This window comes from Hyla sarda, chromosome 9 (genome assembly GCF_029499605.1).
Source record: "Hyla sarda isolate aHylSar1 chromosome 9, aHylSar1.hap1, whole genome shotgun sequence".
In the NCBI taxonomy this organism is placed as follows: Eukaryota; Metazoa; Chordata; class Amphibia; order Anura; family Hylidae; genus Hyla; species Hyla sarda.
The window spans coordinates 36,333,363-36,347,459 of NC_079197.1; positions in this window are offsets into that span (position 1 = coordinate 36,333,363).

The window sequence follows — 14,097 nt, forward strand, 5'->3', positions numbered from 1 at the left end:
ACACAGTGTAAATAAAAATAAAAATAAACATATGTGGTATCACCGCGTGCGGAAATGTCCGAATTATAAAAATATATCATTAATTAAACCGCTCGGTCAATGGCGTGCGCGCAAAAAAATTCCAAAGTCCAAAATAGTGCATTTTTGGTCACTTTTTATATCATTTAAAAATGAATAAAAAGTGATCAATAAGTCCTATCAATGCAAAAATGGTACCGTTAAAAACTTCAGATCACGGCGCAAAAAATGAGCCCTCATACCGCCCCATACACGGAAAAATAAAAAAGTTATAGGGGTCAGAAGATGACAATTTTAAACGTATTAATTTTCCTGCATGTAGTTATGATTTTTTCCAGAAGTCCGACAAAATCAAACCTATATAAGTAGGGTATCATTTTAATCGTATGGACCTACAGAATACATATCAGGTGTCATTTTTACCGAAAAATGTACTACGTAGAAACGGAAGCCCCCAAAAGTTACAAAACAGCGTTTTTTTTTTCAATTTTGTCGCACAATGATTTTTTTTCCCGCTTCACCATAGATTTTTGGGCAAAATGACTGACGTCATTACAAAGTAGAATTGGTGGCGCAAAAAATAAGCCATCATATGGATTTTTAGGTGTAAATTTGAAAGAGTTATGATTTTTTAAAGGCAAGGAGCAAAAAACGAAAATGCAAAAACGGAAAAACCTCCGGTCCTTAAGGGGTTAAAAAAGGTAATAGCAGAAAATACCTGCCAACATTTGAAGCCCAATTTCTCCCGATTCAGAAAACACCCAATATGGGGATGAAAAGTGCTCTGCTGGCGCACTACAGGTCTCAGAAGAGGAGTCACATTTGGCTTTTTGGAAGCAAATTTTGCTCTGGGGGCATGCCGCATTTAGGAAGCCCCTGTGGTGCCAGGACAGAAAAAAAAAACCACATGGCATACCATTTTGGAAACTAGACCCCTTGGGGAACGTAACAAGGGGTAAAGTGAACCTTAATACCCCACAGGTGTTTCACGACTTTTGCATATGTAAAAAAAAAAGTTATTTTTTTTACACTAAAATGCTTGTTTTCCCCCAAATTTTACATTTTTACAATGGATAACAGCAGAAAATACCCCCCAAAGTTTGTAACCCCATCTCTTCTGAGTATGGAAATACCCCATAAGTGGACGTGAAGTGCACTGGGGGCGAACTACAATGCTCAGAAGAGAAGGAGCATCATTGAGCTTTTGGAGAGAGAATTTGGCCATGTGCATTTCCAAAGCCCCCCGTGGTGCCAGAACAGTGGACCCCCCCACATGTGACCCCATTTTTAAAACTACACCCCTCACGGAAGGTAATAAGGGGTGCAGGGAGAATTTACACCCCACTGGCATTTGACGGATCTTTGGAACAGTGGGCTGTGCAAATTAAAAAAAAATATTTTTCATTTTCACAGACCCCTGTTTCAAAGATCTGTCAGACACCTGTGGGGTGTAAATGCTCACTGTACCCCTTATTACATTCTGTGAGGGGTGTAGTTTCCAAAATGGGGTCACATGTGGGTATTTATTGTTCTGCACTTATGTCAGAACCGCTGTAAAATCAGCCACCCCTGTGCAAATCATCAATTTAGACCTCAAATTTACATGGTGCACTCTCCCTTCTGGGCCTTGTTGTGCGCCTGCAGAACACTTTGCGCCCACATATGGGGTATCTCCGTACTCAGGAGAAATTGCGTTACAAATTTTGGAGGCTTTTTTTCTTTTACCGCTTGTGAAATTTTAAAGTATGGAGCAACACCAGTATGTTAGTGTACAAAAATGTTTTTTTTTTCCACTAACATGCTGGTGTAGACCCAACTTTACCTTTTTATAAGGGGTAAAAGGAGAAAAAGCCCCCCCAAAATGTGTTAGCCAATTTCTCCCGAGTACGGCGATACCCCATATGTGGCCCTAAACTGTTGCCTTGAAATACGACAGGGCTCCAAAGTGAGAGCGCCATGCGCATTTAAGGCCTAAATTAGGGATTTGCATAGGGGTGGACATAGGGGTATTCTACGCCAGTGATTCCCAAACAGGGTGCCTCCAGCTGTTGCTAAACTCCCAGCATGCTTGGACAGTCAATGGCTGTCCGGAAATGCTGGGAGTTTTTGTTTTGCAACAGCTGGAGGCTCCATTTTGGAAACACTGCTGTAGGATACGTTTTTCATTTTTATTGGGGGGGAAGGGGGGGTTGTAGGGGGGGGGGGGCAGTGTACGTGTGTATATGTAGCGTTTTACTCTTTATTTTATGTTAGTGTAGTGTAGTGTTTTTAGGTTACATTCACACTGACGGCGGATTACACTGAGTCTCCCGCTAGGAGTTTGAGCTGCGGCTGCAGCTCAAACTTGAAGCAGGGAACTCACTGTAATCCGCCGCCAGTGTGAATGTAACCTGTCCATTCATATGGGAGGGGGGGGGGGCAAAACTAAAACTCCCAGCATGCACTGACAGAACGTGCATGCTGGGAGTTGTAGTTTTGCAACAGCTGGAGGCACACTGGTTGGAAAATACTGAGTTAGGTAATAGAACCTATTACCTAACTCGGTATTTCCCAACCAGTGTGCCTCCAGCTGTTGCAGAACTACAACTCTCAGCATGTACTGATTGCCAAAGGGAATGCTGGGAGATGTAGTTATGCAACAGCTGGAGGCACGCAAGTACAACTCCCAGCATGCCGAGACAGCCATTTGCTGTTCCTGAATGCTGGGAGTTGTAGTTTTGCAAGATTTAGAGGGGTTCAGTATGGAGATCACTGACAGTGGTCTCTAAACTGTGGCCCTCCAGATGTTGCAAAACTACAAATCTCAGCATGCTAAGACAGCAAACTGCTGTCTGGGCATGCTGGGAGTTGTAGTTTTGTAACATCTGGAGGGCTACAGTTTAGAGATCACTGTCAGGGATCTCTAGCCTGAACCCCTCTAAATCTTGCAAAACTACAACTCCCAGCATGCCAACACAGCAAACAGCTGTCAAGGCATGGTGGGAGTTGTAGTTTTGCAACATCTGGAGGGCCACAGTTTAGAGACCACTCTCCAAACTGTCGCCCTGCAGATGTTGCTAGGCAACAGACTCCCGGACACGCGACGCCATACTCACCTCCACCGCCGCCATGATCACAGCCGCCGCCGCCGGGTAAGTGACCGCCGCTGCCGCCGCCGCTACTACACGGTTGCCCCCGCTGTGCCCGGACACCGATGGGTGGGCATAGCGGGGGGGAACCGAACTTTAACCCCCACGCCCCCAGTCTGCTATTGGTCGGTCGCTCTGCCGATCAATAGCAGGGATAGGAGGGGTGGCAACCCTGCCACCTCCCTCCTATCTCTTCAAGGGGGATCGAGGGTGTCTTGGACACCCTCGATCCCCCTTATTTTATCACGGAGCCGCCGTTGATGGGCAGGGGGAGAGCGCTCCCCCTGCAAACACCATAGATGCCGTGATCAGAACTGATCACGGCATCTATGGGGTTAATGCTGCCGGGACCGGCGCGATCACGGCCCCGGCAGCTGCGGTGGGACTCCGGCTGTGATTGACAGCTGAGTCCCACCCGCGATCTTCTGCGCTGCCCGCGGCAGAGCAGGAGATCGCTTGGACGTATGCATACGTCCATTTGCGCGAACGTGTAGTTCGCCTGGACGTATGCATACGTCCAATAGCGGGAAGGGGTTAAAGGAGGGGATAGAAATCACAGTGTGAATTCAGGTAGAAAACAGACATGGCGCACATCTACAATCTTGTATAATGATCTAATTGCTTCTCAGCATAATATCAAAAACTAACAGGTTGTTAGTATACATTTTTGATCAAAAAGTACAAGCCCACTCGCCACGTCAAGGCCACCTATTCAGAGTGGGTCCCCAACGTCCCTAGCATAAAATGGCGTAGCACTGGGCGGCGACCACCACCGCCGCGACACCAGTGTCCACGGGGGGGAACGACCCACTTGGAGAGCGGCCCCAATGCCACTCAAACCAGTCTATGGGCCGCACCCGCCCGCAGACACAGCGCCACGGCAGCAACGGACGCCGCCCAGCACCACACCAGTGTGAACAAGGTGTAATGGCTCACTTACCATGCTCTCCCAGTCAGACTGGGAGGCTACTAGGAATCTAAATAGGTGGCCTTGACGTGGCGAGTGGGCTTGTACTTTTTGATCAAAAATGTATACTAACAACCTGTTAGTTTTTGATATTATGCTGAAAAGCAAGTAGATCATTATACAAGATTGTAGATGTGCACCATGTCTGTTTTTCTACCCGAATTCACACTGTGATTTCTATCCCCTCCTTTTTTTTTTTGTTTTAACATGTGCTGCACTCTTCCCCAACCCCTCAGCCCAACCCTATATAAGTAGTAGTTAGCTACACATGGGTCATTTCTTTCCTAGCAGCCTCCCAGTCTGACTGGGAGAGTATGGTAAGTGAGCTATTAGACCTTGTTCACTGTGGTGTGGTGTGGTGTGGTGCTGTGCGGCGTCCGTTGCTGCCGTGTCTGCGGGGGGGGGGGGGTGTGTGCGGCCTGCGGCCCACGGCCCATAGACTGGTTGGAGTGGCATTGGGGCTGCTCTGCCGGTGGGTCGTTCCCCCCTGTGGGCATTGGGGCTGCTCTGCCGGTGGGTCGTTCCCCCCTGTGGGCATTGGTGTTGCGGCGGTGGTCGCCGCCCGGTGCTGCGCCATTTTATGCTAGGGACGTTAGGGACCCACTCTAAATAGGTGGCCTTGACGTGGCGAGGGGGCTTGTACTTTTTGATCAAAAATGTATACTAACAACCTGTTAGTTTTTGATATTATGCTGAGAAGCAATCAGATCATTATGCAAGATTGTAGATGTGCACCATGTCTGTTTTCTACCCGAATTCACACTGTTAATTTACAAATCTGTTTAACTTTCTGTCACCAGTTGATTTATAAAAAAAAAAAAAAAAAGTGTTCCCTTTATTTTTTGAGCAGTGGACGATATACCTGGTCTTCTTGATTTAGTATAATCCTGTAATCAAAATCCCAACTAGATACACGTCTCTGGCCAGACTTTTGTTTATGGAAGACATAAAAATGTGAAGAATGTAAGCAACTTATTAGTGCGTGCGCTGCCTCGAGATCCACTTTATATACGCACACTCATAAATGCACTCGCCAAGTACTTTTACTGTGATGTCGAATTTTTTTAACTGACTAAAACATGCCGATAAGTGTATGGTGTTGTCTTAAAGTTTCCGTAAACAAAACAGTCAAAAGAAGAAACAAATTTTGTGAATTTCATCTAGATAATACGTATTAATGATGTAGTAAATTTGTTAATACAGCCAGTGAATTGTACTCCACAACTATAATGGTATGCTCTAAGACGACAGTAAATCCAAAAATCTGACAACTTGACCTAATAGAGCCACATATTTCCCAAAGATATTCCATAAAGGTCCATTTAGTGATCTCCAGCTGTTGCCCTCTCTAATATATATGTGAGGTTGCAAGGCTTGCACATGGCTCTCTTTTGAAAGCGTGCCGAAAGCATGGCCACTTCCACACTGAACTGTAATATGGGAATTGGTAAATTTGGGCCACTGTTTTTTTTTTTTATAAATGAAGGCCCCCACACCTGTCAGGCATTTTGCTTACATCACATGGGCCATAAATGATTATCAATGGGACAACCTCATTAAAACGAAAACCAAAATGCTGACTTTGCATCAAAGAAAAAACTACAAAACTGAAACGGGGTCAAATCTGAAGATGAAGAGATTTTAGGTGGCATCAAAGAATGTTATGTTGGACACTGTTAAAGGGGTACTCTGCCCATAGACATCTTATCTCCTATCCAAAGTATAGGGGATAAGATGTCTGATGGCGGGGGTTCCACAGCTAGGGACCCCCGTGATCTCTCTGCTGCACCCGACGATTGTTTAGAGCGTCAGGTGCAGTGCCGAAGGCTCTTGACATCACGATCATGCCCCGCTCGTGACGTCACGACCACGCCCCCTCAATACAAGTCTATGGGAGGGGGCGTGCATCACGCCCCCTCCCATAGACTTGCATTGAGAGGGCGTGGCTGTGACATCACGAGCGGGGCGTGGCTGTGACGTCACGAGCCTCCGCCCCGCATCGCCAGTCATCCGGCATGGAGCGAAGTTCACTCCGTGCACGGGATGACTGGGGTGCCGCAGCCATGATCGCGGGGGTCCCCAGTGGTTGGACCCCCGCGATCAGACATCTTATCCCCTATCCTTTGGATAGGGGATAAGATGTCTAGGGGCGGAGTACCCCTTTAAGTACACAAGCCAATATTTTTTTATGTATTTGGTCTGGTTTGTGGAACCCTTTACCAAATATTTTTGGTAAAGGGTTTACCAAATATTCATATTTTATAGAGAGGTGTCCCTTATTTGGAACCTCCATCAGTTAGCCAGATTGGAGTGAGACTAAAAAGAGTATCTCTCACTCTGGAGGACCCATGCTAGTCATGCAGTACTCAGATAGCTCATTGCTTTGTATTTGTCCTCTAGTGGTACTAAAGAGAAACGGAACACTTGACATCAGGTTCCCTGCAGATTAGATTAATTGCTGGGGGTCTCAGCAGTGCAATAGCCTGCCACCTTTCCAACAAAATGGACACCCATTTTAAGGAAACATTTAACCTAGAAATTAATTGAGAAAGTAATTTAGAGGAGAGATTTACTAAGACCAGAATGTTCACTGTAGTGGATTTAGGCTGGAATTACACTTGGCATTTTTGTAAAAAAAAAAAAAAAAAAAAAGCCCCCCTTGTATACAATGGTATACAAGCTGTATTCCAGCATGTTGAGGGTATGGCATTTGTTCTGAAAATTTTGGCCCAAAACAACCAAAAATTGCTTAAAAACCTGTGTAGAGGAAAAGTCAACCAGTTGTCCATAGTAACCAATCGGATTGCTTCTTTCATTTTTGAGAAGCCCTTTTAACCCCTTAACAACCAAGGACGTATATTAATATCCTTGGCCGGCTCCCGCGATGACCCTGTGTCATATCGGGTCGGTTCCGGCATGTAACTGAAGCCAGGACCTGGGGCTAACAGCACAGCACGCGGTAGCGATTGCAGTGCCGCACGCTATTAACCCTTTAGACGCAGCGTTCAAAGTTGAAGGCTGCGTCTAAAACGAAAGTAAAAGGTTCCCGGCTGCTCAGTGGGGCTGATCAGAACCACTGCAGTGAAAATGCGGTGTCCCGATCAGCTGGGACACGAGCGGAGGTCCTCTTACCTTCCTCTGGCCCGTCCGTTCGGCAATTGATTGCTCATAGCCTGAGATGCAGGCTTGAGCAATCGAACGCCGATAACACAGTGTAAAAGATCAGTGTGTGCAGTGTTATAGCCCCCTATGGGAGCTATAACACTGCAAAAAAAAGTTTAAAAAAAGTTAATAAATGTGATTTAACCCTTTCCCTAATAAAAGTGCAAATCACCCCCCTTTTCCCATAAAAAAAACAAAACATATAAATAAATATAAACATATGTGGTATCGTCGCGTGTGTAATTGTCCAAACTATAAAAATATATCATTAATTAAACCGCAGGGTCAATGGCGTACGCGCAAAAAAATTCCACAGTCCAAAATCACGTGTTTTTGGTGACTTTTGATATAATGAAAACATGAATAAAAAGCGATCGAAAAGTCCGATCAATACAAAAATGGTACCGCTAAAAACTTCAGATCATGGCGCAAAAATTGAGCCTTCATACTGCCCCATACGCAGTAAATTAAAAAAAAGTTATAGGGGTCAGAAGATGACAATTTTAAACATATAAAAAGTAGTTATGATTTTTTCCAGAAGTACGACAAAATCAAACCTATATAAGTAGGGTATCATTTTAATCGTATGGACCTACAGAATAATAAGGTGTCATTTTTACCGAAAAATGTACTGCGGAGAAACGGAAGCCCCCAAATTTTACAAAATTTTGTTTTTTCTTCAATTTTGTCGCACAATTATTTTTTTTTCCATTTTGCTGTAGATTTTTGGGTAAAATGACTAATGTCATTACAAAGTAGAATTGGTGGCCCAAAAAATAAGCCATCATATGGATTTTTAGGTACAAAAGTGAAAGGGTTATGATTATGCAACTGAACACAATAAATATGCCACCAAAACCTGCATTAGTTTTATTCTATTTAATATTTCACAATAAACTTTCCATGATTTCCATGAACTTCTCCCTGATTGGTTGCCATGGGCAACATAGACAATTTAACTGTTTTTGATAAATTGGACACTGTCTAATTCTATGTTTAACTATTTCACAACAAGATGAAACAGAGAAGTAAAGAAACAAATGCTTATGTTTTGGTGATGTTTTTCTAATTTTACATTTTACTTATTATGCGATAGTGTCTACAAATGGGTTACTTTGCCTTCTGGAGGAGATTCTGGTTTGGCATATAAGCCTTAATGACATTTTAGGGTTCTGTAAGGGTCAGGCACATTGATTTTAAGAGAAGCTACCGCCAGTGGGTGGCATTATTGATCAAGTGTCTACATATTCTTTTCCCATGGAAAAACGGCATGGCTTGTAAGACTCTATACGCCACTTTAACCCCTTAACAACATATGACCTAAATGTAGGTCATGGTGCGGTAGTACTTAACGTACATGACGGACTGGTGCTTGCATCATGCACAGCAGGTTCCGGCTGCTATTAACAGCCAGGGACCCCCTGGTAATGACGGACATCAGCGATCGTGCTGATGTCCACCATTAACCCCTCAGGTGCTGTGATCTGTATAGATCAGGCGTTATACTGGATGATCGGATTGCCCACGGCGCTGCCGCGGGGATACATTCATCTAAAATGGTGGACGGAGGTCCCCTTCACCTGCCTCCGTCCATCTCCTGGAGTCTTCTGCTCTGGTCTGCTCGATCTTAGACCAGAGTAGAAGATTGCCGATAACACTGATCAGTGCTATTACAATGGGGACATAAAAAGTGTAAAAAAAAAAAAAAAAAAAAAAAAAAAAAAGTTCAAAACAATAGTATCAACAAAATAGTATCAATAAAAAGTACAGATCACAGTGCAAAAAAGGAGCCCTCATACTTCCGCATATACGGAAAAATGAGAAAGAATTTAAAAGAGTTATGATTTTTAGAAGGCGAGGAGGAAAAAAAGAAAATGCTAAAATAAAATTGTCCTTGTCCTTAAAGGGGTACTCCGGCCATGCAATCTAGCATGCAGCACCCACCTGTCAGCACTGCTGGAAGCGCTAGAGGCTCTCAGTGTTATGCCTCCCGACCACGGGGACAGAGTATCATGACCTCACAACTCCGCCCCCATGTGACCTCACGCCCCGCCCCCTCAATGCAAGTCTAAGGGAGGGGGGTGTGACGACTGCATGCTAGACTGCAGGGGTCCCCAGCGGAGGGAGCCCCAGAATCAAACATCTTATCCCATCTTTAAGGCCAAAATGGGTTTGGTGCATGAGGGGTTAAAGTGTGCCCGTCATATCACAGGAAAAAATGATGCTTTTATATGTTACACACTAGGCCATGCAGATGCTTTACATGTCTAGCTTCTGTATTTGGCTTTAAAATTCCTCTGTTCTGCTGCTCACTCATTATGATATTCACTGCTCAGGAAGGGGTGTGTCTGAGGCAAGAACTGAGCCTACCCTTACTCGCAATGCATTCACTTCCTCCCTGAGTCTGCTGTGCTGGGTCTCTTCATTCAGTCACTGCAGATTGCTCTGTAACCCCCTCCTCTATGTTTTCATGCTGCAGTCTGATAGACAGGACAGGAGTGAGCACAGAGGAGTGCTAGTCCCGCCCTCATTTACTGGACTTTGTCCCAGCCTGTGCTTCAGCTGGGACAAAGATAATGCTGCAGTCAGACAGACTATGTCCTAGATGTTATGGGCACCCCTAGTGGTCTTTTCTATAAGCCATGATTTCCATACTTTTTATGAAGTACATTAGAAAGGTTAAAGGGGCACTCCCGTGGAAAACTTTTTTTAAAATCAACTGGTGCCGGAAAGTTAAACAGATTTGATAATTACTTTTATTAAAAAATCTTAATCCTTCCAATACATTTTATGGGCTGTATACTACAGAGGAAATGCTTTTCATTTTGGATTTCTCTGAGGTTACGACCATAGTGCTCTCTGGTGACCTCTGCTGTCTATTTTAGGAACTGTTCAGAGCTGCATATGTTTGCTATGGGGATTTTCTCCTGCTCTGGACAGTTCCAAAAATGGACAGCAGAGGTCAGCAGAGAGCACTGTGGTCGTGGCATCAGAGAAATCCAAAAAGAAAAGCATTTCTTCTGTAGTATATATCCCCTAAAAAGTACTGGAAGGATTGAGATTTTTTAATAGAAGTAATTTACAAATCTGTTTAACTTTCTGGCACCAGTTGATTTAAAAAAAATAAATAAAAAAAAGTTTTCCACGGGAGTACCCCTTTAATGTTTTGCCAACATGTACAACATATAAAAAGTTTTTTATTCTGACAGGGCTCATTTAAATTATAAAAATACACAGAATATACATAAAATATACAGGCTTCCCCTGCCTGGTTCCCTACAGAAGCTTTTCATGGCCCCCATCTTGACATGCATGAAATGCCAATCACTGTCGGAGGTAGGTCATTGCTGGACAGAAATATCCTGCATGTCCAGACAGGATCAGGACACCTGGACATCTTTGAAATGGCAGCAGCGAGGGATCAGACCAGTAAATACTCCTTGTCCTTTACAGGCAGCCTGACCCCTTTAGAATCTTTTTCTTACACAGACGCCTGTGATAGATGCCATAAAGTGGCATCTATCACCCACCATAAACTACTTTATGCGTTTTCATGGGGTACTTACATATACAAGGATGCCATTTTGCCCTTCGTTAATGCATAATGGATAATGCAACCCTCTGGCATACATACTAGGGCCCCTTTTCTGCATGTCTGATGATCCAATTCCCTCCAGGGTGGTATTCTAGAACTGATCTCATTGTTATCATGGGATTGTTCAGGGCATCTGGGGTGTCACACCAGACTGGCCAGATAAGTAGACGTGTCTTGCCGCGTTTTCCTATCCAACCCTGAAAATTTTGTCTGAAGATAATGCCTAAAGACAACTTCATTTGGTATCAGTTGTGGCATCAGCTGAGATTGTCTTTTGCACAAACAGCTAAATGCAACTGATATATGTGAACCCAATGTAGATGAAAATGTGATGTAAATGAGTCTTACTGCTGCCATTTTCACCAGGACTACTCATATTACAGATGCCTGGCTTGTTCCTGAGTCTGTGGACATAGAATTATGGTCAATGGACTCCAGATTTTACTATAGCTGACAAAGCTCCTCACAGTTCTGTATTGTATCATGAGGACGCACCCACTGTGTGATTTCCTACTAGATTAGGGAATTGTATAAATCAAGTAGATAAAACTCTAAGAGTTAAAAGGGTTTTCAGGCCAAAGGATAGAGGATAAGATGTCTGATCGTGGGGGGCCCGCCACTGGGGACCCCCGCAATCTCTGTGCAGCACCCGCATTGTATGCCGGGCTGATGCTCCAGTCTTGGAAACCTCTGTGTTTCCGGGAATGGAGACATGATGTCATGCCATGCCCCCTCATGACATCATATCTATGAGAGGGGGCGTACATGGATGGATAGGGGATAAGATGTCTTTGGCCGGAATACCCCTTTAAGCAATTTACACAGAAATTGAACCTTCTGACCTCATAGTCACGGTTGATTTGAATGAAGAATTTATGTGTAGTGGTACAGCCATGTTCCACTTATAGAATAAACATAATAAAAGAGTTAGGATCTATTCACACGGCAGAATTTCCACTAGTGGAATTCCACCGCAAATTAAAGCCCATAGACTCTTGTATGGGATTCCGCACTCCCATTCACACTTCTGATTTAGAAGATTCAGGGGATGTCCTTCAAATACTTGATGGGGTTGTGTTACAGAAAGATATGTACTTAGTATCATGTGATGTTGAAAAATTAAACACGTGCATCGACCATGATCAGGGCCTAACTGCTAGCCGGTACTTTCTACAAATGAGAGGTTTGGATCCCAACCTCCATGAATTACTGTTATACTTACTGAAGTTTGTGCTTCATCACTATTTTTTCTTATTCAAGGACAGGTACTTTCTTCAGACAAGTGGAGGGGCCATGGGGGTGACGTGTGCCCTGTCATATGCAAATTTATTTTTTGGGTATTGGGAACAAAGAAGTGTTCTAACCCATTAAGGTATGGAGGATGGTCATATTATTTCATGGATGCCATTTATCGATGACGTTTTATTTATTTGGCAAGGCTCACAAAGTATTCTTGAAAATTCCGATTTCAGATCTGAACCAGAATGATTTAAACTTCAGACTCACCCATGTCATTAAAAAGGGATTCAATTGATTTTCTGGACACTATAATTTTTACGGATGAATCTGGATGTCTACACACGACGGTCTTCCCCAAGGATACAAGTGTCAATGCCTTACTGCATGCCAAATCTTCCCATCCATCAGACACAATCCATGCCATCCCATATGGCCAATTTGTGAGAACAAGAAGGATCTGTGATCACGAAAGTGAGTATGACCTACAATAAGTCAGCGTTTCCTACAGAGGGGATATCGGCCAAGAGATATATCTGGTGGCTATGCCAAAGAAAAGGCATTGAGTAGACGAAAGTTGCTTGACCCAAAGAAAACAAGACAGGATGATGGGCAGCTAAGATTGATTACAAATTTGCATACGAAATGGCATGATATGGGGAATATTATAGAGAAATATTGGCCCATACTAACTCAAGATAGAGAATTAAGGACATTTATTCCATTGAAACCCCTGTAGAGTCACTATGTATCCCCGAAGTCACAGTTTATCTTTTCATCACGTGGTCCCAAGTGGGGATCATATCCATGTGGATCATGTTCTATCTGCCCTCAAATGGTCAGAACATCAACATTTTGCAATTCAAAAGGAGACTTTGAGTAGAAAATCGACCATCCGATAAACGACATCGTTGTAGAACGACATCGGTAATATACTATGCGATGTGTCCTTGTGGCCTAATATATGTTGGAATGACATCAAGGGAGTTGCGCACTAGGGCCCAAGAACACATCAGAGACATCAGAAATGATCTGAATAATTATCAAGAGATGCAGAAATTAAAATCCATACCACGTCACTTCAGAAAATGTCAGAACTGTCAGGAAAAGCTCCTATACTTCAGGGGCATTGACCAAATTCATCTTGGTGCCAGAGGAGGAAATGTGAAGGAGACTTGCACAGACGGAATGTAAGTGGATTAAATTGCTGAAAACAATGTCGCCCTAGGGGCTTAATGAACTACTAAGTTTTACTAGTTTTTTTTATAATCCACTAGAGCTCTGGCTCCTATAATATAGGTTTTATAGATTTCTTTTAGCATGATTTTAAGCAGTGGGGGTCCAAGTTTTCCATCTCATCTTGATATAAGTGACATTGTCCCTTCTAAGGTGGTTGCAATAAGGCGGAATTATAGTGATGAATAATAGTTTTTTCTAAAAATTTTAGGCACCATATAGTATTGGGATGGATATGTGCTACTACATATATTTTTTTTATCATTTATCCTTTTTTTTTTATCATACAGCCCTTTGGAAGTGAAAGAATGTCTTCAACAACTCATCTACTTTCCCCATGAATTTAAACTTATTGCAATTTTATTTTATTTTTTATTCATTTATTTTTTCTCACGTTTGCGTTTGTGGTGCAGTATTTTTTTTATCACTCCCTCCTGGGACCATTTACATTTATTTGTTAATTTATTACATTTATTTATTTCATGAGTTGTATTATATATATGAATTTATTAGTGGCCCATATATTATATATTATTTATTCATGAATTTTGGACATCATTATATATATATATATATATATATATATATATATATATATATATATATGTATGTATGTATAAACACATACATTTCAGTTTTATTTTCATTCATATATAGAATTTACCAATTTTTAACCACACACTATCAGCACACCCTTTTTCCTTTTTTTTTTTTTTTTTACCCTTTTTTGTAATTAGACCAAATAATTTATCATA